The sequence below is a fragment of the Pristis pectinata genome, chromosome 24, assembly GCF_009764475.1.
Source record: "Pristis pectinata isolate sPriPec2 chromosome 24, sPriPec2.1.pri, whole genome shotgun sequence".
NCBI lineage: Eukaryota > Metazoa > Chordata > Chondrichthyes > Rhinopristiformes > Pristidae > Pristis > Pristis pectinata.
The window spans coordinates 27,210,351-27,235,685 of record NC_067428.1 but is presented as its reverse complement, the minus strand read 5'-3'; the positions used below and the strand labels follow the sequence as shown (position 1 = coordinate 27,235,685).

The 25,335-nt window shown below is 40.1% G+C and overlaps 1 protein-coding gene across 1 annotated transcript in view; it reads right to left on the bottom strand.

Moving 5' to 3' along the window:
* LOC127582732 (protein strawberry notch homolog 2-like) overlaps positions 1–12,583 on the bottom strand; it is a 133,378-nt gene extending 120,795 nt beyond the window's left edge. Inside the window, exon 1 of the mRNA XM_052038294.1 lies at positions 12,467–12,583. The gene's annotated coding sequence lies outside the window, so the exon portion shown is untranslated. The remainder of the gene's footprint in view (positions 1–12,466) is intronic.
* Between the last annotated feature and the right edge of the window lie 12,752 nt (positions 12,584–25,335).

The following is a 25,335-nucleotide window of genomic DNA, read 5'->3' as shown; positions in this document are numbered from 1 at the left end:
GAAATGTGCAGTTGTACACTTTGGAAACAGAAATAAACGGGCAGATTATTATCTAGAAGGAGAAAAAATTCATAGTACAGAAGTACAAAGGGACTTGGGGGTACTCGTGCAGGATACCTTAAAGGCTAACCACCAGGTCAGATCGGTAGTAAAAAAGCAAATGCTATGTTGGCATTCATTTCTAGAGGTATAGTGTATAAAAGTAAGGAAGTGTTGATGAGGCTCTACGGGGCACTAGTGAGGCCTCACTTGGAATACTGTGCACACAGTTTTGGGCCCCTTATCTTAGGAAAGATGTGCTGATGTTAGAGGGGGTTCAGAGGAGATTTACAATGATGATTCCCGGAATGAAAGGGCTTACGTATGATGAGCGTTTGTCGGCTCTTGGACTGTACTCACTGGAGTATAGAAGAATGAGAGGGGACCTCAGAGACATTTAAAATGTTGAAAGGACTGGACAGAGTAGATGTGGCCAAGCTGTTTCCCTTGGTGGGTGAGTCCAGGACCAGAGGGCACAATCTTAGAATTAGAGGATACAGGTTTAAAACAGAGTTAAGGAGAAATTTCTTTAGCCAGAGGGTGGTGAATTTGTGGAATTCCTTGCCACGTACAGCAGTGGAGGCCAAATCATTGGAGGCGTTTAAGGAAGAGATAGATAGATGTCTAAATAGTCGGGGTATCAAGGGATATGGGGATAAGTCCAGAAATTGGGGTTAGGTTTTTTTTTGCCCCAACTTCTCATTTTTTCTTTTCTCCTTTTCTTTGGAGCAGAGTCGATAGGCCGAATGGCCTACTTCTGCTCCCTTGTCTTGTGGGGCAATTTACTCAGATTTGATCCGGGACACAGATGACATCAGAAGGTGGAAAGTTTGAAGAAACAGCTGTGCCCCTTGTTTGGTTAAAATTGATGTATTCCCTGTGCTTAGTAAATTCTAGCATTTTGAAACTGCGCAATGTATTTTTCAAAATGAATTAAACATCACAAGTTTACTACTAAAATTCCCAATAAATGCCAAAAACATTTAAGATCTTTGGTAATATTTAAATTCTTCCATACAAAATTCAAATTCTGCTATCGCCTTCACAATCAACGTGACATTTTGAATGGATTTCCCCACAAAGAATATAAAGCTACTGAGTTTAATCCATGAACATACAGTACTTTTATCTGATGCCTTATCAAGCTGCTGAAACAGTTCTTTATACAATGGAATCCATTAGCAATTACAAGAATTCAGACAGAGAATATTCCTTATATAAACCTATATGCATCTGTTGGCTGAATTCAGCATCTGAGGTTCCCACAGTGACAATGTATAAAAGTGCAGTGTGGTATATTAATGAACCATAATCAGAAAGGCCCAGACTGTTCCATCGAAGGATTCAATCACAGCAAGAATGGAAATGGTAGTATGAAAACTAGCTTATGAAGCCAAAGAGATTTGTTGCAATTTCCATTACTATCTAATTGCCCAAGTTAAGAGTGCTTCTGTTTGAGCAGTGCAAGATCCAACATGCGTCCACATTTAAGCAGTCTATCCGAGCTCAAGCAGAGCTACATGGATACCCTAGCCAGACTAGCACTGCCCTTGGAATCTATACTCCAGACCATCTAAGGGGTAGGTGGAACATCTGAAACAAAAATCAATTTCAACCCAATCCAGCAAACTTTATTTTATGCTACGTTAATGTGAAGCAATTTTGGAAAGACTCCAATCAATATTTACAATTAAGGTTATTAAGGTAACAGTTATTACAGCCACAAAATGTAATACTTTTCCAATTATGTCATCCACTGTCAATCATTTTCAGGCTAGCACTGCCAGTTATGAAGCAAAGCATTAATTCTATTGATCAAGAATTGTAGCCCAGACCAAACATAAGAAATAGTCTTATTGGCCATTTCATGCACTAATTTTGTGTCAAAGACTGTCAATTCTGAGCATTTCCATATTGTGAACTCCTATGCAAATTAATTCTAGAGTTCATTTTTTTTTAAACACAAGACCATAAGACATAGGAGGAGAATTAGGCCATTCAGTCCATCAAGTCTGCTCCACCATTCGATCATGGTTGATTTATTTTTCCCTCTCAACCCCATTCTCCTGCCTTCTCCCCATTGCCCTTGACACCCTTGCGAATCAAGAACCTATCAACCTCCACTTTAAATATACCCAATGACTTGGCCTCCACAGCCATCTGTGGCAATGAATTCCACAGATTCATCACCCTCTGGCTAAAATAATTCCTCCTCATCTGTTCTCAAGGGATGTCCTTCTATTCTGAGGCTGTGCCCTCTGGTCCTAGACTCACCCACTACTGGAAACATCCTCTCCAAGTCCACTCTATCCAGGCCTTTCAATATTCGGTAGGTTTCAATGAGATCCCCCTTATCCTTCCTAACTCTAGCGAGTACAGGCCCAGAGCCATCAAATGCTCCTCATACATTAATCCTTTCATTCCCGGGGTCATTCTTATAAACCTCCTCTGGATATTGCTACTGAAAGGACTAGTTGGGACATTGATAGGGTTAGAGTAAGTGGATTGGATAGATGGGAGAGGGCAAATGTTCTTCTTTTTTTTGCCACACATTCCAAATAATTCCAAGCAATTATCAAAATAATTGTGTAATTCTCACAACATTCTGGCGTGAATTATATGCCCAGCCCAAACAGGCAGTTTTTAAGTACAGGTAGTCCCCAGGTTACAAAAAGGGTTCTGTTACTGAGGAATGTTCATAACCCAAATTTTTCGCAAGTCAGAAATGAACAAAAACAGTGTGTGGGAGAGGATCACAGCAACAGAGGTGATGGGAAAGCAAGCAGGTGCAGAAAGAGTGGCCGCCTTCTAGTGGGGCGAACAATCAGGTCTACTCAGTGCTCCCGGGTCTGCTCGACCCAGCACGTGATTGTTGCAGCTCGGGTGGAGGTGGGGGGGGGAGCAGAGGGAGGGAGAGAAAAAGAGGGAGATAAGCCACATGGGAATGCCTATTCCCACCAGGCAGAAGATGCCAGCAACCCTGCAGCAGCCACCAAACCCATCCATCCTGCCAGTCTCCCAAATATCTGGGGAAAATACACCGCTCAACCCTGAAAAACACTATTTGCAACCCCGCAGCAGCCAGCAAATCCGTCCCGATACAGATCTCCGAACAGCCGGCAGTGACTCAAACCACTAATTCCCGTGGAAAATATCGCCTCTGCAGCATACAGCTGCAGTCAGGCCCCGAATGCACTGGCCAACTCCAAACCACTTGATTCACCTCACTCAACTGTGAAGCTTTGCTGGTTTCAAAAATTGTTTAAATATTCATTTTTTTTAATGAAGTCAAAAATTCCTAAGTCAGCTCATTTGTATGTATGGGCGTCCACAAGTCAGGCATTTGTAACCAGGGGAGGTCCTGTATAGCCTTGAAGGATTTCCTAACAACTTGCTAGGTTTTCAGATTGCAAATTGAAAATAAGTGATTTTCACAAATAATCTTTAATAAATAATAGAATAAATTGTTACTTGAGCAATACAGAAATGAGAAATGTGCTCCAAATCCAAAATATAGGCACAAGAGCAGACAGCAATACAGTCTTTAAAAATTCGATTCTTAAAAACCTGTAAAATATAGGTAAGTGGAATTGGCAAAGTACAATGGTTGACAGGAACGTGGTGGGCAGAAGAGCGTTTCACTGCTGTACAACTTTACGACTATTTTCAATGGCAAAAAAGTAAAATGCATTTATTCTGCCTAGTGCACTCAAGATACTGTAAAATGTAGTTGAAGCAGTTCTTGCACAAGGGAGAGTGCCCCGTCTTTTCTTTGCATCTATGAATTCATCTCAATTTGAGTGGCTAAGGGCAAGGTACTGCTGTGAAAAATCAAAGCAAGGCTAATAGTCCTCTGTTAACAAGAGAACAACTTCCAGAAAGGGCTTGCACACAATTAAACATGAAAAGCTGGTCCTTGCTATGCAAGATATTCTGCCCCTCTGTAAGCTGCAACTCACATTATATATTGATTGGTGTAATGTTCCTGTATGGACCTCGCTGATACAGAATGAGTTTATCAAAAAGGTTAGGGCTTGTCCATTCCAGTTTCAGCACCTTTCAGCAATTAATCTTAATTACTGCCCAACAACCTTTTGGCACCAAAAATTAAATTTTACAATACTGAAGTTTAATTCATTCAGCATCATTTATTCACTCTTCACAGAAATATCCAAGCTATTATTTAGCCTTTTGTCAATCATATTTAATTATGCCAATATGTTAGAATAGGCACAGTTTTGACATTTGAGTAATCTATTTTTACTATGAATCCCTGTCACTGCACAAAAGATTTTCAGTACAATGTTTTCAATGTACTGCTCTTGATGCTTATAATATCAAAAGTAAACTCACTCAGCTTCATTTACTTTTTGGTGTACAACAGTAATTCCTCTCCACAACATGGTAAATGTTAAGCCACAATTATAACAAAACTATCAATGCACAAGGAAACAATTACCTTGAGAAAATGACTGCCACAACAGTTCATCTCTAAACAAAACTGGCATAGCAATGTCACCAATTCTACCATGGCTTACTACAACAAAGGCATGAGATAAACTCAAAGTCATTGAGCACAAGCTAGTTAGAAATAAAGCAAAATATCAGCTTTTGAACATTGTACTCTTAAGTTGGATGCTACACCAGGCCTGTAGTACTGGTCAGCCCATAGATTAACTGATCTGAATTTCAGTTTCCAAAGCTTAAAGACTTGTTCGCCAAGACTTGTTTGTTTTGCAACACAAAGATTAGTAATGCAATTTAGATATCAATATAATTAAAGAGCAATAAGAAAATGGGCAAAGGTAAAATTGAAGTTGTAGGGACACATTCGGCACAGCTTTGTGGGCTGAAGGGCCTGAATTGTGCTGTAGGTTTTCTATGTTTGTAGGAGGTTTTAATGGCCTGGAAAATAACACCAAAGGACCAAGGAAGACAAAAAGAGTTGAAGTACTGAGAGAAAATGAGTTAGTAAGAGTCCCTCTGGCAATCAACTCCCAGCAGTCCACTTGTGTCTGAAAGATGGCAATCAACATTAAGATCCAGGTTTCCACAACTTTAGGTGGGGGGGGGGGGGGGGGGGGTGGATGCAGAAGGAGGATGAAAAGCTCCTCAAAGCTCACTCAATATTAATTTTCAGTTGGGTCTGTAAATTGATAATTAGTACACCTACCTTCTTCAGAAGGGAGAATACTTAACTCTGTTTAAGATAGTTCTATATAGAATTACAGAGAATGCTCAAAGAAGCGGCATTTGACCCTGCCAGTCCTTGCTGATACTTGTGCTCCACACTCCTCCGATCCTTCCTCACAGCACTTAAAAACTTAACCCTCCACTTCCCACCACCATCCGCTTCTATACAAATCAACTTAACTCCCTGTAGCAGCAAGTTCCACATTCTTGACCCACAGCTTGAATCAACACAGTTGTAGAAACTTGTCTGCAATATTCTTCTAAAAAGGGTGGAGCTATACAAAACATTTAGTGGGCTTAGCAGTAAAGCCTGGAGATTACCAGTGACTGCTCAGAGCTAAATATTTTTTCTCTATCCAGGTCACACTCAACTAATATTAAAAATCCTAAATCCACAGGCACAAAGAGATTGTCTCCTGAGTTCTGCTCTATTTTGCCAAATTATAGGAGGTAATAGGGATTCACTTATATGCCACAGAACTGGAATATCTAGATTTCAGTCAGTAAAATATACTTCTAGACCAATGAGGTGCCATCAACTGCTAAATCTTACTTCTCCCAGTAGCAGTTCCAGTGCAAGCATGACATTTATATAGGTTCTTTGTTGCTCAAAATTATCAAGATTTTCAAACTTCAGTTATTTAAAAAACCATAGTATCAAATAATGTGATCTTATTAGAGATGCATTATGTAGATATATCTGTCCACTTAAAGATGCTAACCAATTTTCATTGTTAGTTTATGTACGTGAAATCAGAGGGCAATTCTACTTGATGTTGGTTTGCGCTACATAAAAAAGTAATTTTGCATTTACGAAAAAATCATGTACGAAGTACAATTCAATTCTGGAATTTCTTTATATAAAAAAAGGAATGAGCAGCAGCAGCAATCCATACACCAGATCCCATGACATGAGCCACCATGTCAAGTAATCTCACTTTGTTTTCACGACTGGCAGCAAGTGTCCAATTTCAGAAGACTGAAATGTGAGCTTTTTGTAGGCACTAATGATGAACAAAGCCTTTGACCCATGTAAATCATTGTGTTGCATTACCTGGACAGTCTTAAACAATTAGTTTCTCAGCTGGTTTTGTAATTAATCCTAAAAATTGAAAAAAATGAACTGAATGTCTTTGAATAATGAAACTTCCTGATCTGCCATTAATATGAAGCTATCAACATGATAAAAGAATTATAGTCAATACAGGTGAACCTTGTGTAATGCCCCTTCTGGTTACAGAAGTTTGCCCTTATAAAATTCACGAACTACTACCCAAAAGTTTGAGAAACGGAATAAAATTCACTCCATGGAATTTGAGAGAGAAATAAAATATTTCCCCAACCATTTCTTGATGCATGCACAGATGATATAGCTTTACAGTACAGAAAAATGATATGGACTGCTTTTTCAGAACACAACACCCTTCCCCCCCGCCATTACATGAAGGTTGCCTGTACCTCATCCAAATAACCATTAATCCTGTATGAAGCTGGACTGTGTGCTTGCAAACTATTTCATCTTGATGTCACAGCTGAATTCCATCTTTCAAGCAGACATGAATGGATAAGTGTTGAACTACAAAGTAACAGAAGCCAAGTCCAGCATCTAATTTGTTCCCCCAGCTGAAAATCAATTTAATACGTACAAGAAGCTCAAAGCTTCCTGATCCATTCAACTAAATGCAACACCAGGCAATCCCTGTGCCATGGACATGACACTATTTCTTACAAAAGAAACTGTGTTATCCTATTTTAAAACAATTTGATAACGAACAATGAATTACAGTTGTTAACAAATTAACACCCTAATCCTTCTGTTCATCAAAATTAAGTATCTTGTTAAATAAAATTGTTGCAGAAAACAACACATCATGGGGGTGGGGAAAGAAACACTACACTTGCAACATTAAAAGAAAAACCCCTTGCTGCCAAACAGTTCACTATCCAATTTAGTGGGAGATTTTCTCCACAACAGCCAAATATATCACATTGTTAACAAAACTCTAAGGTATTTTTCTATTATAAATATAAAGTATTAATAACTAATTCTCAAGAGTTAAAGATCTTAAAGCTCCAATTTTTTCTTTTATATAAAACAGACACAAACACATGGAGACACACAAGTTAAACCAACTGGGGCACAGCTCAGCCACCTTCCCTTTCTCCAAAGGCATAGTTTGGATGGAAAAATTCTTAAACATTATATTTTTTTTAATTAGAGCAAAACAACTACTTGGGGGCGGGGGGGGGGGGGGTGTGGAAGAAAAAAAATCATTTGATTGTCCAGTGAAGTGAAACTATCAACATGCAGCAAGTGACTAAAATAACATTTATAGACTTTCAAACATCTCTCTTTGAAGAGCGGTTCAGCAAAAGTTTGAGAAGTCTCCAAGTTAAACCATTCAGAAGGACCCCAATAACCCAGTGCAGCAAAACCCAATGGATGGATCAAAGTTGGACATCTTATCTGGGTGACAAACAGGATGTCATGATTTGTCTCCATGTCCACAGTGTTTAAAAAGGCCACTGTTCTTGCTTTTGCCCACTGTTCGGTGCTGTGCATAAATGATTGCAAATAAGGACAAATTCATGCTCAGCTGCAACATTCACTTTGGTTGAGCAACTTGCTTACACACTCTTTACAGCTAAACACAAATAGCCAACTGGATAAGCTACTGGAATGCAGCTACAATTATTGGAATTGTTTGCCTGCAAAATTCATTCCCATCTAGGTTTTTAAATTGGAGGAAACATACATTTAAAAATTCTTAGAATATCTTTGCTGACTGTGTATCAATGAGAAACATTAAACAGTGTGTTGAGATGTCTTATGCAATTAATAGAATTAACGTGCCCACATACATAATGCACTTCAAATATTAATACAGACCTTCCAAGTTTAATAATTCTTCAAGGTCATTTTCCCCCAAATATATTAACAATGCCTACAATTCTATCAAGTAAATTCCAAAGGAATTAGTAATTTAACTACAGATGCCCAAATCTATTTGCTTTTTGTTTAAATATTGACTATAGCATCAAATCTACTTTGTGCTTTCAGTTCCAAATTGAACTAGGGTTGGACAATAGAATGAGGAATTATGTTTAAAGAATTTAACACAATAACTCTGTAGTTAGGAACCATGGAAGCACTGGAAACAATGGCGGGAAGATTTAGATGCCAAGCTATATTAACATAAAACCACAAAAAAAACTACAATTGGTGATATCTTCATGAATCCTTTAATTTGCAAACTCATCACCCCTTATTACACATTTCATCACTAAACTAGATGCCTTTGGCATTTGGTGTCAAATAAACTTAATTTTGTAAACTTGAGCAAACACACTTAGAACATTCACAGAGATTAAACTATTCAGCTCCTTGTTCACACATCAGCACTTCAAGGCTTTTTATTTGACTTCATAAATTTCAATATTTAAACACCTGCTTCCAACTATTAGCAGGATTCACAGCAGTACCAAAAATCTCTACTTTAAAACTGCCTCCTTTCACCTGTGGGGCAATAATTTAAGTTGAAGATAAACAATGTAGAATGGCTACTAGTGATGGAGTACAAAACGAATAATCATGTTCCAGCTGCAAATGGATATATCTGCTGCACAAAAATGTTGTTGTCATTAAAACTCAGAAACACTGACAGATGGAACCATGGAAGATTGTACCAGTTGTTCTTTACTCTCTTCACTCCTTTCCCCCCAACCTGACCATTTTCCGCATTAGAAAATATTAGTTTGGCTTTCTCTAGGACTCTGGTCTCCAGTCTCTAAAGGTGGTTAAGGAATCAAAATTCATTCCAAACTGCAAAGTACACAATCAAGGTTGGTGCCGTAGCACATTACTAACATAGTTAGAATATTGTTGGAAATTAAGACACTTATTTGGAATCAAGACAACAAAGATTACTGCATTCTACAATTTTGTCCCAGCTTCTTGCAGAATCCATCACGCAAAATACAAATGCAAGCTGCATCTTCGGTACTCTAGAAAGGTAGTACATTTCCAGCAAACATAACTAAATGCCGATTAATCCCCCCCACACTCATATATAGACCCATCATTAGAAAATGTATCCTATTGTGCCAGTGCATTCTTTCCTCTCTGCATACCCCCATCCTATTTCCTACACTGAAAAGTGCAAATTTGGCTTATCTATATAAGACTAACCTCTAAAGAAGATTATGGAATCAAATTCCATTCTGGACTGAAACACACAATTAAGGTTGGTGTGGTAGCACAGTACTAATAGCAGGTGTAAGGTCTTTCAAAGTGTAAAAAGTCACACCAGTCTTCCTGTATGTGTGGATATAGTAGTAAGTAGGTATTTTAACCAACTTTCATCAGAAGCTGTTTTCTTTTGGGGTTTGTTATATTACACAATACAGGAGAAAAGTAATAACAGAGTCTGCAACCATGCAAATGATATTTTCCATCTCCTGCATTACTTGTACTTTTTAAAAAAAAGTAATACCTTTTATTCAGGACAAAAATACTTGAATAAGTCATCTCCAACCCACATTACAGATTTGTGGGTTTTGGACACTATCAGATCATTTTTTTTTATGAGAAACTTATAATCTTCCCTGTTTGTTTCAGTTATTGGTGACATTCAACTTGATATTTGTGACATCAAGGCAGGTAAATTTTGTTAGATGGATAGATATTAATCAACAACTTTAACTCCACCTATATAATCTGTGCCAGAGGTAACACACAAGACAGAGGCACATACAAAGCCACCAAAATGAGGAGGATGGGTGGGAACAACCCACAAGTTGAGTCTCTAAACCACACATTATACAGCCTTCAAAACTGCTGGAGACAGCCAAGGGTCAGAAATTCCTGCTTGATTTTAATTTTGAATTGAAAACTGTACAGAAAAGAAACAATAAACTGATGATGCAGCATGGCCTTGTCAATGAGCTGATGTTGACACTTTCAAGAACACAAGAATGACCAAGATAAAGAATATAATAAATGATAAAAGATATAAAGACATATTCTCTATTAATTTTATGTTCTTATATCATGGTCAATTTTTCTTCTTCTACTGTTCAATGTCAGCATTTAGAATCTTACAGCAAAGGTGGCCAGGCAGACTACTGAGCAAGCATCAGTTCTTTGAACAAGTACTCAGTCTGTCCCACTCCCCTGATCTCCCCATAGCTCTATACAAGTAGACAATAGTCTTGCAAATAGCTATAATTTTTTTTTAAAATAGGAGCCCTTGTACATTGTGGGAGTAATTTCAGAGCTTCAAGCAGGACTAAAATTTTAGCCTAAGGTAAAAGATGCTAGGTGGAATTAGCCTATAAGAAAATTAGTGGCTTTGTTAGTTCAAGGTATTGTGATTAATTTATAGAAGCTGTTTAGAGAGTAGTAGTTAATCAGAGTGGTTCGATAAGAGAAGACATCAATGTCAGTAGACTTTTTAAAAAATAAAACCCAATCTATTCAAGATTACAAAATTCTACCAGGTGATTATTTATACAGCATTATTACATTAATATGCATTGCCCTTAATGTACATTTCAAAACTAAAATATAAACTACACAATATTATGGCTACAGACCCAGATTTTAATAAATCACATTAGGATTAAGTTCCTGATCAAATTACTCAATTCTTCAGGGGAAAAAAAAAGGATTATTGTGTGTTTTGGGGCACTTCAAGGGCCAGTAAATCAGGATTTTCTCTGGAGGAAACAGGTCAGGGAAATATACATGTAATTCCATGTATTCTACACTTACACCAACTCAATCTTTGTGCGTTATGGGAATTGTAAAATCTTGTTGAATAAGTGCCTTCACAAGACTTCCCTACTTGGCAAGATCATGGAGTCCAGTGTAGACAGTGGCGACTTAAAAGGCCTTGTGGTATTTCAATAGGAGGTCAGCTGGCACATATGGTCTGATTTGCTTATGAACTGTTGCATGCCCAACACAAACAAGACAGCACGTCAGAAGTGTCTTCATCCGAGGTCACAAAATTATATACTCACTTCATATCAAATCACACACCAAGGCGTTTCGGAGGGGTGGGAGGGTAATGAATATAGTAGAAGTATACCGCTTACAAGTAATTTTGCAGGATGGGTTCCTTGAAGGACAATGCAATACCGACATACAAAAACAACCCCCAAATAAAACTGTGCAACTGACATTGGAAACTAATCACTCGAAACATTACTTGCATTGACTGGTTATTTCGTAACAAAAAAGGGAAAGACGACAAAACGTATCCAACAAGTAATCTACCGCAGTCTGGATCGCAGAATAATTTGTAAAAGTAAATCAACACAAACTGTCTCGATAGAAGGACACCGCGACTTTCTTTTTTCGCTCTTCCCTGTTAACCCAAAATCGCTCCCACCCAACTTGATGCGAAGCCGACAAGCGGAAATAAAACTTACAACTAAAACAATCTAAAGCAATCAAGGGCAGAGCGTCCGTAACACACATCTCACCCCATCGCAACATTACCTAGTTTAACAACCAGCAGATATTTGTTAACTAAATGGCCAGGGACGTATTAAATAAACCTCGCTTTTGGTGGAATTACATCTCAGCTCAAAAAAAAACTTGATTAGATAAGAACTTTTTAAAAAAAATAAAATAACACAGAAGGGGAACTGCCGAGTATTTTCTCAGCAGTAAAAGTTAAGAGACTTGTTTCCACCAATAAAACCCGAACGTTTGCACAATAGAATCCTTGTCGGATCATCTCGATGAGATCACTTCCCCGAACCATTGACAATTGTTGTTTTTAAGTTCAAAATCATTGATTTTAAACTCGATTCCTCAGTGGGCCGTGGGTGGGAAGAAACTCTCCTGAACTGTGGGTGAACTGGATCCAAGTTTAAAGGGGTTGGGGGGGGGGGGGGGGGGGGGGGCGGGAAGAGAAAGAGTTTAACGCGACTCCAAAGTAGTTTCGCAACCGCCTAAACCCAACCCCAGACACAAAGCGTTCGCCTTTACTTTAACTTCACCGAATTTAGTTCCCCTGCTGGAAGGCGGAGAGTCCCAGCGAACTAATGGGAGGAGGAGGCTGGAGCCAGAGGCCTAAACAGCCTGGGGCTCGAGTTGACGGGGCTGCCGGGCTCACGCTCCCTCCTTCCCGCCACCGCTCCCGTTTCCCATCTCGGCTCTCCCCCCCCCCCCCCCCCCTTCACGCACGCACACCACCCCCTCCCCGAGGCTGAAGAGACCGACCTGAAGGAGTGAGGCGGATTCGGGCGGGTTTAATCCATGAGGTGCGCGATGTGTTGGTGTCGCCGGCGGCGGCCGCTCTGCCTCCCCGCACTTCCTGCAGGCGCCGCTTCCTCCGCCTGACGTCACGCCAGGGAGGCCCCGCCCCCGGCACCCAAAGGTGTGTCGTCCGCTCCCCCAGGTCACTCCTTCACTTAGCATCGCAGCCGCCCATCCAGACCTCACCCCCTTGGGACTACTTCATCCTTTGCCCTGTTAGTAGACTTTGCAACCAGGCAGCATGCAATACCTTTTGATGCACAGGTTGGAAAATGGTTCCACAGGTGAGGTTGCGTCTTGCTTACAACGCACATTCTTCGGAACGCTCGACGATGAGAGTTGAAACGGGGAGACAATTGCAAATCTACTAAAAGCACTGATGTTACTTTAGTGCATTAAGAACTTTATGCATTGAATAACTGTTAAAGCATTTTAAAATTGATTACCACTCTTTCCAAATAAAATTGACTATAGTGTTCACTGTGCTCCTGTTTTCAATGTCATTTGCTTGACTCCATAATTTAACAATTTAAATGTTGATATTTTACTGAATGACACATTGTCCATAAACTCCTAATTTGCATTAGCATTATAAAGTCCTTGAAAAAGATAATAAAGGTTTGTTCTCGTGGGAAATTGCAATTTCATAGGAATCTATTCAACTCTGGATTTAGAAACTTCAGCTGGTAGAATCAGAGATTAGCAACTTGCTAGAAAATGAAATGTTTAGGGTTTATAGATAGTTAATGTACAAACAATATACATTTTAATAGACCTTCACCTCGTCAGAATAGACCTGGTTACCTCATCAGAAAGAGGGTGTAAAATTGTGTTCTATGGTAACAATCCTTTGAATCCTATAAGGTATCAAAAGTGCCATTTGGGAACTGAAATTCGTCTGATGCAGTGTTCATATTTAAAGTGTGAATTGGCCAGGTGTCATATTAATGAACATGATAATGCTTGCACATCTAACGTCTGGCAGAAATGTACAGAGCATGCAGATCTTGATGACATTTAACATGTAATGCTGATTTTTTTTTACCTGCATTGCCATTTTAGCACTAAAATCTTCAGCTTTCTCCACTTAAACATGCACAGCTAGATACATATTAAACAGCAGGAAGGAATTGCCACTGGCCCTATTTAAAGATTTTATAAACTGCTATCAAGTTAATCATTGGTTGATTTCTGATGCTGTTACGATATTGCATGTGATTGGTACTTTCCACAGTTGTTTGAAGTTGCTAGGGTGTACAGGGAGTGGTGCAGTATGAACTTTATGCTGCCTTCAACATTTACGCACTATCATTTTCTGCCAGGCATGGATGCATTAGCAGGGATTCCCTTGCTGCACTTCACTAAGGAAACCCTCATTGAAATCGATCATTGGCTGCAGTTGCAACTGCAACTCAGAACAGAACAAGGATCACTTTGATAGTGGCTGAAAGAATAACTGTGGTATTGAACACTTATGTGCCTATATCTCCAGGCTGGAGCTGGAGATATTGCCAATAGTGTTCTGTCCTCCACAGCTTAAGGGAGGTCACTGAGACCTTTCATTCATAGGGACAACCACGCTTTGTACACTTGTGCTGGAGAGAATACACGCATTTACTACCATTACAAGTTATTTTTTTCCATTTTTGCAAGCATTATGGTATGATTTTATGAATTTGGCTCAAAATGTTTATATTGGTTTATATTTTTGCATTCTGGCCAAGTGGATGCAGTGATGATCAGACAGCAGGTATATGTGAGAATGTTGGTAAATGGGGAATTGGGATTGACATTACCACTATCACATGTACACTGGTTCTTCCCGGACAACTCAAACAGAATGGGAATGATTAGTGGCTTCCTCTCTTTCTCTTCTTTACCTTCTTCATCCCACCCGTGCTTCTCCCCTTCGGCTGATATATTTGTGGTGAGGGCTATCCCCTCAAAATGATGAGGCTGCACAGATAGAGCAGTCCACCACCAGTCTTGACAGAAGCTCTGCCAACTATTGCAGGGCTTCTCCAGAGTGATCAAACAGCAGAAGCATTGCTTCAACATATCAGCAGTCTGCTTCTCAAAACTTGTGCAGCAGAGTCAAAATCAGCTTTATTATCATTGACATATATAGTGAAATGTGTTGTTTTGCAGCAGCAGTACAGTGCAAGACATAACAATTACTCTAAGTTGCAAAAATAAATAAATAGTGCAGAAGAGGAATAATGAGGTAGTGTTCATGGGTTCATGGACTGTTCAGAAATCTGATGGTGGAAGGGAAGAAGCTGTTCCTAAAATGTTGAGTGTGGGTCTTCAGGCTCCTGTACCTCCTCCCCAATGGTAGTAATGTGAAGAGGGCATGTCTCAGATGGTGAAGGTCCTTAATGATGAGTGCTACCTTCTTGAGGCATCTCCTCTTGAAGATATCCTTGATGGTGGGGAGGGTTGTGCCCTTAATGGAGCTGGCTGAGTCTACAACCCTCTGCAGCCTCTTTCGATCCTGCACATTGGAGCCTCCATACTAGGTGGTGATGCAACCAGTCAGAATGCTCTCCACCGTCATCTGTAGAAATTTGCAAGTCTTTAAAAAAAAGCAGATTGCTTTTGTGTTTATTCTATGTATAGATCATGTGATAGAGCTTCACCCATGTCGTTAATGTCTTTGTAATCCCTTAGTTTACAAACGAAAATTAATGAGGCTTTGTACATTTTCTTAACACCTATATACTTTTATTGTCCAAGTCTTCCTAAGTAGGTTTCTGCAGTATCTGTAGCATTTGATGGTAAGCCACTGACTATCACTGGAAGAGTCTGCTAAAGGTCTCGGAGGATGACATCAGGGAGCTCGGAGATCTGCAGGCCTATCTATGCAGAGCATCAGTCAACCATGAGATGGCTAGCTGATAAGCAACAGCAAGGCAGCAGTGGAATGGGAGGATGGGTGGAGTCACTGCTATTTCATGAAGCAGTGCTTCAGCATTGCTGGAAGTTGTTGAATGACAGAATCTGTATTGCTACCTCATCCTACTAGCTTCCTTGAACACTGTGATCTACTTGGAAATAGCAGCTAGACTGAATATGCCTGGCAGCAAACTGGTCTTGCATGACAGCAGTCCCAGTTTCTACTGTGGCACTAAGCCATTGGATGGCAGCTATTTTTGCTTCAATGTTGCGACATTGGTTGTCAGACATTCCATTGTGGTTGGAACTATACATGTATTGTCCACCATTTTCATGATGCAAAAGGTTGGTTCAAAGACCTGCGTTGATTCTTGTTCCAAGTTGGCACCAAGTTCTTCTATGCTCCTTGACATTAAAAGTAAGTCTTGCAGGGTTCCCAGTGCTTTGTTGTGTATACCCACCAGTCTTGTTATATAGACTACCTCAACAAAGTTCTAATACAAGTCCGCTACAGTACGGCCCTTGTGTCTTGTGGGGAACCTTCCATTTTTGATATATGTGACCTTTGAGTTCACTTCTGGCAGGGACATTTGACTTTATTGCAGGACCCCCAAAAGTGCAGGTATTCATTGAGGGTAGTCATGCCCTTATAGACACTTATCTGGCAACTTCCTCCCATTAGGGCTTCTTAAAAGTTGCTTCTTCCTAGGCCCATTATTCTTAAGAAGCCCTTGCATGCCCTTCTGCACCCCCTCCCTTCAGGAACACAGCCAATCATGGAGCATTCAAGCATTCCACAGAAGCACCCCACAGAAGTTGGAATGATGCTTCTACTCGTGATGTGACCCTTGAAGATTTGCTTCCTGGGTTCAGAACTGTGAGAAAACACTCCGCTAATGCCAGAATTTTGGCCAGTAACATCTGTTGATTACACAACAAAGCAACATTGCACAATGGTTTTTCAGAGTGCTATTTTAAAAGGGCGCTCACAAATAATGTGATCTATTTTTACTTTCCCAATCATCAGGAAGGTTTCTAGTGCCACCAAAATGCTGGAAAGTCGGTGCAGATAAATTTCTAGGACAATGACTGAACCTAATTACCAAAAAAAACAGCATAACGTGGTAGAAATTTGTCCTTGGTCACTTGGGATAAATGGCAATATTTGAAAATTCAAGTGTAGCGGTTGCTACTGCGGAATAAAACAAGACGCTAGTCGGAGGATTGCTGAACAAGAACTGGTTTATTTTCCCGCCTTGCGCGGGCCCTTTAAGGGAGACTGTTCCCGCCCAATGAAACCGGCAATGACGTAAGTATTACGTCATCAAGACTTTCCCGCGCGTGGGTTCTCCCCGTCGCTCGGAAAGATGAGGCCCGCCGCCATCTTGGGCCTTGTCGCTCCGACGCCGCGCGACTCGACTGCCGAGCCGGTTTGCCCGGCTAAACGGTGAGTCGCCACACAAGTATAATAACACAGGTAGTAGCAAAGATGGACTTTTAGCACAAGTGACCAAGGACAAATTTCTACCCCAACCTGTCATAAATTATCAATCATTATAATGTTGCATTTTTAAAATTTAAGATATTCTGGGGATAATTTTGGAAGTTTGTGATATGCCATCAGTGAATTACAGTTATGGATATTTAATTGTAATTAGTGCCATTTGTCACACAGTTGGGTGCATCCTCATTCATAAATTGCACCATAATTATACAAATGTATAATTTATTGTATAGCCATACATTAGTATTTCAAATTCTTCCCAAAAGAGTTTTCAAAGTGATTAGCTTAGGGATAAATGGAAAATTGCAAAGCATTGCCGTATGGAAGGAATCATCTTCTGCAGACTTAAACCAAATTAAAATGAGTCATCTAAACTCTGGTCAGATCACCTCAAAGATAAGTTGCAATACGTGAACAAAACAGTTCAATCTGAGGTGTCTGGTATGTACTTGTACATTTCTTCTGCAAAGATAGAGCATGACATTTGTGAGTTTGCATTCTACCACTGCAATGTTTTTCATGGTATGAGTTCCATTAAGACAGCTGAAATTTTAGATATAAATCTATTATGTAAGAATCAGAAGTCTTCATAGACTACAACAGTAACTGGTAATGCTGCCTCACAACTTCAGGGGCCCACGTTCGATCTGACTGTGGATCCTGTCTGCACGGAGTTTGCAGGATCTCCCTGAAGGTCCATGCTGAGGAATGACCTGATTGAAGTATATAAAATTATGAGAGGCACATATAGGATAGATAGTTAGTGTCTTTATCCCCCCAAGGTGAAATTTTCAAGTACTAGAGGGCATAAGTTTAAAGTGAGAGGGGAAAGTTTAAAGGAGATGTACAAGGCAAGTTTTTTTGCAGAGAGTGGTGGGTGTCTGGGACACGCTGCCAGGGGAGGTGATAGAAGCGAATATGACGCAACATTTAGGAGGCATGTAAACAGATGCATGGACCGGCAGGGAATGGAGGGATATAAATCATATGTAGGCAGGTGGGATTAGTTAGACTGGCATCATGGTCAGCACAGACATCGTGGGCCAAAGGGCCACATCCTTCCTCCACTATCCATCCTACTCAATGCCCTGACTGATGAAGGCAAGTATGCCATATGCCTTCTTTCCTACCCTATCCGTTTGTGTTGCCACTTTTAGGGAGCTATGGACTTGCACCCCAAGATCCCTCTTCACATCTATGCCTTTAAAGATCCTGCCATTTACTGTATACTCTCTTCCTGCATTTGACCTCCCAAAATGCATCACCTCAAACTTGTCCGGATTAAACTCCACCTGCCAATTCTCCACCCAAATTTCCAACTGACCTATATCCTGTATCCTTTGACAATCTTCCTCATTATTCACAACTCCACCAGCTTCTGTGCCACATCTACAAACTTGCTAATTAAACCATCTACATTTTTATCCAAATCATTTATATAGCAGCACCGGTTTTTGCGGAACATCAATAGTCACAGACCTCCAGTCGGGAAAACACCTCTCTACCACCACCCTCTGTCATCTATGACCAAGCCAATTTTGTATCCAACTTACCAACTCACAGTGGATTCTATGTGACTTAATCTTCTGGACCAGCCTACCATGAGGAATCTTACCAATTGTTTTACTGAAGTGGACAACAGCCATTGTCCTACCCTCATCAATCATCTTTGTCACCTCCCCAAAAAACACGAATAAATTTGTGAGACAGGACCTCCCCCGCATGCTGACTATCCCCAAAAAGTCCATGCTTTCCCAAATGAGAGTAAATCCTGCCCCTAAGAATTTTCTCCAATAATTTCCCGATCACTGACGTCCCTGATTATCCCTGTTGCCCTTCTTAAACAAAGGAACAACATTGGCTATTCTCCAGTCTTCTAAGACCTCACCTGTGGCTAAAATGAGGATACAAAGATCTCTGAATCATGGCCCCAGCAATCTCCTCCTTTGACTCTAGTACCCTGGATAGATTCCATTACTCTGGGAACTTAGCCACCTAATGTTCTTCCATCTCCTCCTTCTCAATATTAACGTAATCCTAAAATATCAACACACACCTCCCTGATTTCCCCATCATCCATATCCTTCTCCTTGGGGAATACTGATACAAAGTACTCACTAAGGACCTCACCCACCTCCTCTGGATCAATGCATAATTCCCCTCATTTGTCCTTGAGTGGACCTATCCTTTCCCTAGCTACCATCTTGCTGCTAATATATGTATAAAATACCTTGGGATTTTCCTTAATCCTACTTGTTATTGTTTTGCAAACCCAAAATAATATTTTGATCTCCCTTCTCTATATTCTTGGACTTTTATTTGTTTTTCAAGATCATCTTGTTCCTGGAATTAATTCTGATGTAATGCAAACTATTATTTCCAATAAATCATGTAAACATACAGGAGCTGATATCAGGACTGAGCCTTGGAAATGGCCATTTATAATCTTACTGGTTGCTGAGTCACGTGGAATACTTTTCTTATTTAATAATGAAAGCTTTATTGATGAATTTGGCATTAGCAATTTCAGGACAGTGTTAAACGGCCAGACAGAGGGCTAGAAATTCCTTTGCACAATTCAATAAAAAGGTGCTGTGCCATTGAGAATTGATTTAACCCGAAATAGTACAATTCTGTGCACATTTCTGGATGTCCTAACCTCCGATGGGAAATCTGACTCCTGACTTTTTAGTGTAATTTTCATTTGTCTTGGCACTTCTTGGCTCAGCATAAAACTCCCTCAAATGATGTCAAAAGTAGTACAACGTACAGAATTTGTCTGCAGTGAGATTTTCTGAACAACAATGGTCAGTATCTACTCGCAGAAGAACCAAGTTTTATAAAGCCCATTTCCCCAAAACAAAGTCCAACACTCAAAGTACAGTCCTCATCTTCAGTGACTACTGTGACCTCCTACAACCTCAAGTACTGTCTCACATGCGTGCTTTGAACATGCACCAGTTTACATTGGTGGATCAGCGGTGGTGTGGGTCAGCAGCTTTAAATTCCTGAGCGTTAACATATCAGATGTCCCGTCCTGGGCCCAGCACATAGATGCAATCACAAGGAAGGTGCACCAGCGCCTTTACTTTCTTAGAAGGTTAAGGAGGTTCAGCACGTCACCAAACATGCTAACAAATTTCTTCCGATGTACTGTTGAAAGTATTCTGACTGGTTGCATCATGGTCTGGTATGGTCATTCGAATGCACAGGAACATAAGAAGCTGCAGAGCGTAGTGGACTCAGCCCAATACATCACCAGCACAACCCTCCCCACCACCAGTAGTATCTACATGAGGCGCTGCCTTAAGAAGCCAACATCCATCATCAAAGATCCCCGCCATCTGGGCCATGCCACCTCCTGGTTGTGGCCCTGAAGAGTCTTCCATAGTAAATGTCACACTCCACTAGCAAAAAGAACACGCCTCTTGTGGGCACTGTCCTTCACCAGCCTCTCCAGTTTCCTCTGACTGTTTAGGAGCATTATTATAGAACAGAAAATGCTGTGGATATTTAGCAGAGTAGGCAGCATCAGCAAACAGACTTAATAACCCAGGTCAAGAATCTGCAACATTTTGCTTTTCCTTTAGAATTCTACACTGCTCATTTGTATATAAGAGGCAGCTCAAAGGATGTGCATCACTGAGTCTCTTAACAAACAAACTGGACTGGATTTTGCTTTCTGTTTTATAAAATCCCAGCACAAGGATTTCTGATTGATAGAAGTTCAACTGATAATTGAGAACAGTTAATCATTTGGGTGATACTTAAAAGGACAACACAAACATAGTGGGTTATAAAGCATATATGTTTACGAATGCACCTAAAGGAAGTCATCAAGATGTAGAGTGACACATTGTCTATATAGAGTTTCACGCCAGAATGGCAATGGCAGGTTTCGTGGTCTTTGTTTATTGAGTGAGATCGGGAAATTGCATCATAGCATTCATGTCACAATGTCAAATACAGTAACTGACCACTTTGGTATAAATACGAAACCTTTCTGATAAAGCCAGTGCTCCCCTGGGAATAAAAGCATATTAAAATAAGAGTAAATGAGAAACTCTTAACTACAAAGCCCTAAAAATCACTGTGGAGCAAGCAATAAAGGAGTTTTGGGTCATGTTTATCATGACCTGATTACTTAAATATTATTTGCTTAGATTGCTGACAGATAAGGGAAAGGAAATCCTAATTCTTTGGGTTGATTCCTGGTCATGGAGACCTAAATTTGTAAGTTTGATTATTCCCATTCAGTCAATAAAATTGTTTTAGCTAATTTATCGATTTTGTCTCTTTGTACATGCAAGTTCCAATAATTATATGCACATCTGTCAAAAGCAGACTCTCCTTCATGAAGTAATGATTTAATGGATGAATTATTTCCAGTGAAAATGAATTGCTAAGGAAAATACAGTTAAAACAGGTAAATTTTCTACTGGCAAAACTGTTAAAAGAGGAAGTGATACAAATCTGCAGTACCAAAATATATTAAAACTCAGTCAAGCCCAGAAGCAAAAGTACCCTCAAGTACCCTCAAGAACAATGCAGGTGGAAACCACAGATGGCCAGCACATTTGTCTCTACAATTTATGGCACACACCATTCACCACAGTGACAGGTGCCACAGAGCTCGGTGGAGACTTACCAATAACGGGTGTCAATCCAGTGGGACTACTTTTGTGTCATATGTGATCAAAGAAATAAATCATTTGGCTTTTCATCCTATCAGCCTGCAGAATCTTAACTGATTCAAGCAGGACCCAGAATCAGGAAACATAAATTAAGTCAGGGACTGAAAGGAAAATAAAAGAGGGACCCAAAAAAGGAAAAGAAAACAAAAAGAAATAATTAGAAAAATAAATCTGCAGCATTAATTCCAAAAGAAGTGACATTTTCACTTCCAGGGAGATTTCCGGCAATAATTCTGTCATAGCAAGACATAAAATATTAAACTTAAATTTATCAGTCCAGAATGTATCTGGCATCTTTAGCAATAACAGTTGGAACTTCACATTCTTTATGTTTCAATGTCAAATCTATCTACAAAGTAGAGTGAAAGGGACTGAAAATAAAAAAGCAGATGCTGGAAGTCTGAAATAAAACCTGGAAACTCTCAGCAGGTTTGACAGCATATGTGGAAAGAGAAACAGAGTTAACATTTCTGGCTGAAAACTCTTCATCAGAATACCTTTGGAGGAGCAGAGCAATTCAGGATGCAACTTCCAGATTTCTGTGTTTAACTACATTTGTGCATATTCCTGAAGTCTCTCATCCAAAACTTATAATCACACAGATGGACATCATTGAGTCTAGGCCATTCCCAAGGAGCAGTCCCATTTCCCTATGCTTGATTCATACCGTGATTTGGTAAGCATTGTCAGTCTCACTGTTTTTCTCTATGCAATTTCAGCCCTGGTGTAAAATGTTACTTCGATGCTCAATAGTAAAATAATTAAGCTGAAGAACACAGTTTTTATAAAAAACCTTTTTTTGGTCCTTCAGAATTTGGCTATTGTGAGTAATGGAAATATAATAAAGTTTGATAAAGACGTATTAACTTTAAATAATGTCTGGAATGCATGATTTAAATGTAATTTGTATGGAAAAGATTGGTGCTTTCCTTAATGTATTAACAATTTAAATGTGGTGTGTCTGTTTGGTCAGATGATATTAGTTTTCAAGCAGAAGTTGTCCAAGTCTCAACATGTCCACCCTTGATTTATGCAAGGGACCATCCCATCTTCATTTCCCACCCAACTTAGTCGTTATACTTTGAGTACTTAGTCACCATCAAGTTCACTGTGTGTACTTTGACATTGAATCTGCAAGCCAAATCCATACACTCAACACAGTAAGGCTTATCAATGGTATCTAAATGAAGAGCTACAGTATACATGATGACTCCCCACATTACGGGAGGGTTGCGTTCCTAGAAAACAGTCCGTGTCGCAATTTTCCGTAATGCAAAACTGCGCCATCTGTGCATGCATCAAGAAATGCATGTCGAAAAAGAATAAATATTCTGTTTATTTACTTACATTTTTTGCATAAATTCTGTGAGAGCAAATTTTATTCCATATCTTACATTTTTGGGTCATGATTTGTGAATTCTGTAAGGACGAATTTCCGTAACTCAAATGGCTGTTACACGGGCTCGCCTGTTTTTTTCAAAGATGTTGTTTATCAAGTCATGTCACTTGAAGGTGGAGCATCTTTCACCAATGCTTACTATTCACCAAATTAATTTTGGCCACACCCTTACTTTCATTTCTTTCAGAATGATCGTATAAGATGTAATCTGTCTCAACTAGGCAGCTAATTAGATTAGATGAACATGAGAGAATGGTGTGGTGGTTACTTGAATTTCTATGAAATAAGTACTCACATAATTTAATTAATTAAAGTTTAGTGTTAATACTTGATTCATTAAATATACCAGTAAAACTTTTAATCACTTTCATTCTATAGAGCCTGTATGTTCTGTGTCACATTTCAAAACTTATACATGTTCTGAATGCAAGAAAAATAACTTAATAGTACTAGTTACCATTTTTCAGATATTATATCAGAATGTTTATTTAATGTTCATAATCATTAGGTGCAGATTACGTTCAATTATATTGCAAATGACCAGATGCAGAAAGCACTAAGAAGTAAGTTTTGTAATTTATCACTCTCTGATAACAAACACCATGGTTTCAAATAATCTGGACATTTGTGTTCAGCACATAAGACCTAGATACGAAAGTATTGCAATTCACTGATATTGGGGGAGATGTGCCATTATCGGTTTTGGTCATATTTCTCATATTTCCTGATGACCTAGAAGAAAGCCATTTGGTCCATCAAGTGAAAGCTGGCTTTCAATCCCACTCCTTACTTCTCTGTAATTTATTCTCGCACACATGCCCATTAACAACCCTGATTCTCCTTCAACACGATGGGTAATTTGTAGAAGCTAACCTAACAACCAGCAACAAACAATCTGCTGGAGGAACCCAGCAGGTTGAGCAGCATCGGTGGGGGGAAAGGAATTGTTGGCTTTTTGGGTCAAAACCCTGCATCAGGACTTGAGTCAGGCACGGATTTGACTGGAAATGTCGACAATTCCTCTCCCTCCACAGATGCTGCTTGACCCGCTGTGTTCTTCCAGCAGATTGTTTGTTGCTCCATATTCCAACATCTGCAGTCTCTTGCGTTTCCTAACAACCGACATGTCTTTTGGATGCGGGGGGGAGGGGGTGGGGGAACCGGAGCACCCGGGGAAACCCACGTGATAACAGGAAGAATGTGCAGACTCCAGACAGGCAATGCTGGAAGTCAGGCAGTGCCACTCTGCTGCTTTGAAGCGGCTGCAGCAAATATCAGGTAGTGCTTGAGGCCCAAGATGTTGAGCACCACAGAATGGCCTACACATGCTTTCATTTGCACTTTGCACCATTGCGGTATTGGGTCCTGATGCAGGGGTTTAAGGGGTGGTGGGCGGGAGGCTGTCATTGGTTGCTTGGCACCAGGGATTAGGATTAGGGCCTTGGAATGGGGTTGAGTCAGGGGTCAGATCGGGGCATTGTCAGGTTAGATTGGGGTCTTTATAGGGTCGAGGGGTCAGATTGGGGCCTTGGTCAGGAGTCAGGGGTGATTGGGTCAATGGGTGGGGAGTGGTACGAGACTAGCATTTGGGGTTACTGTAATATTGGTATTGGTTTATTATTGTCACTTGTACTGAGGTACAGTGAAAAACTTGTCTTGCATACCGATCGTACAGATCCATTCATTATACAGTGCATTGAGGTAGTACAGGGTAAAAACAATAACAGGATACAGAGTAAAGTGTCACAGCTACAGAGGAAGTGCATTGCAGGTAGACAATAATGTGAAAGGTCATAACAAGGTAGATTGTGAGATCAATAGTCCATCTCATCATATAAGGGAACCATTCAATAGTCTTATCACAGTGGGATAGAAGCTGTCCTTGAGCCTGGTGGTACATGCTTTTAGGCTTTTGTATCTTCTGCCTGATGGGAGAGGGGAGAAGAGAGAAAGACCCGGGTGGCTGGGGTCTTTGATTATGCTTGCTGCTTCACCAAGGCAGCGAGAGGTGTAGACAGAATCTATGGAGGGGAGGCTGGTTTCTGTGATGGTTATAATAACCCTCGTTATTATAAGACGGAGAGGAAGATTGAGTCAAGTGCTGTGCATCTGGGTGGAGCCACCTTTATTTTTTATATCTCCTCCTGACAGCCATACTGGTTAACTACTGATGAATAAGTGCTAAAGTAACCCAAAGTAGACAAACAAATTGCACAACTCAATATAGTACAGTTAGCAGAGAGGCTGGGCCAGAGTCAGGGACAATTGAGGAGTCGAGGGTGAGATTGCTGGGTTGGGTTGTGGGGACAGTGGTATGGCATGTCCAGAGGAGCGGAGGTAA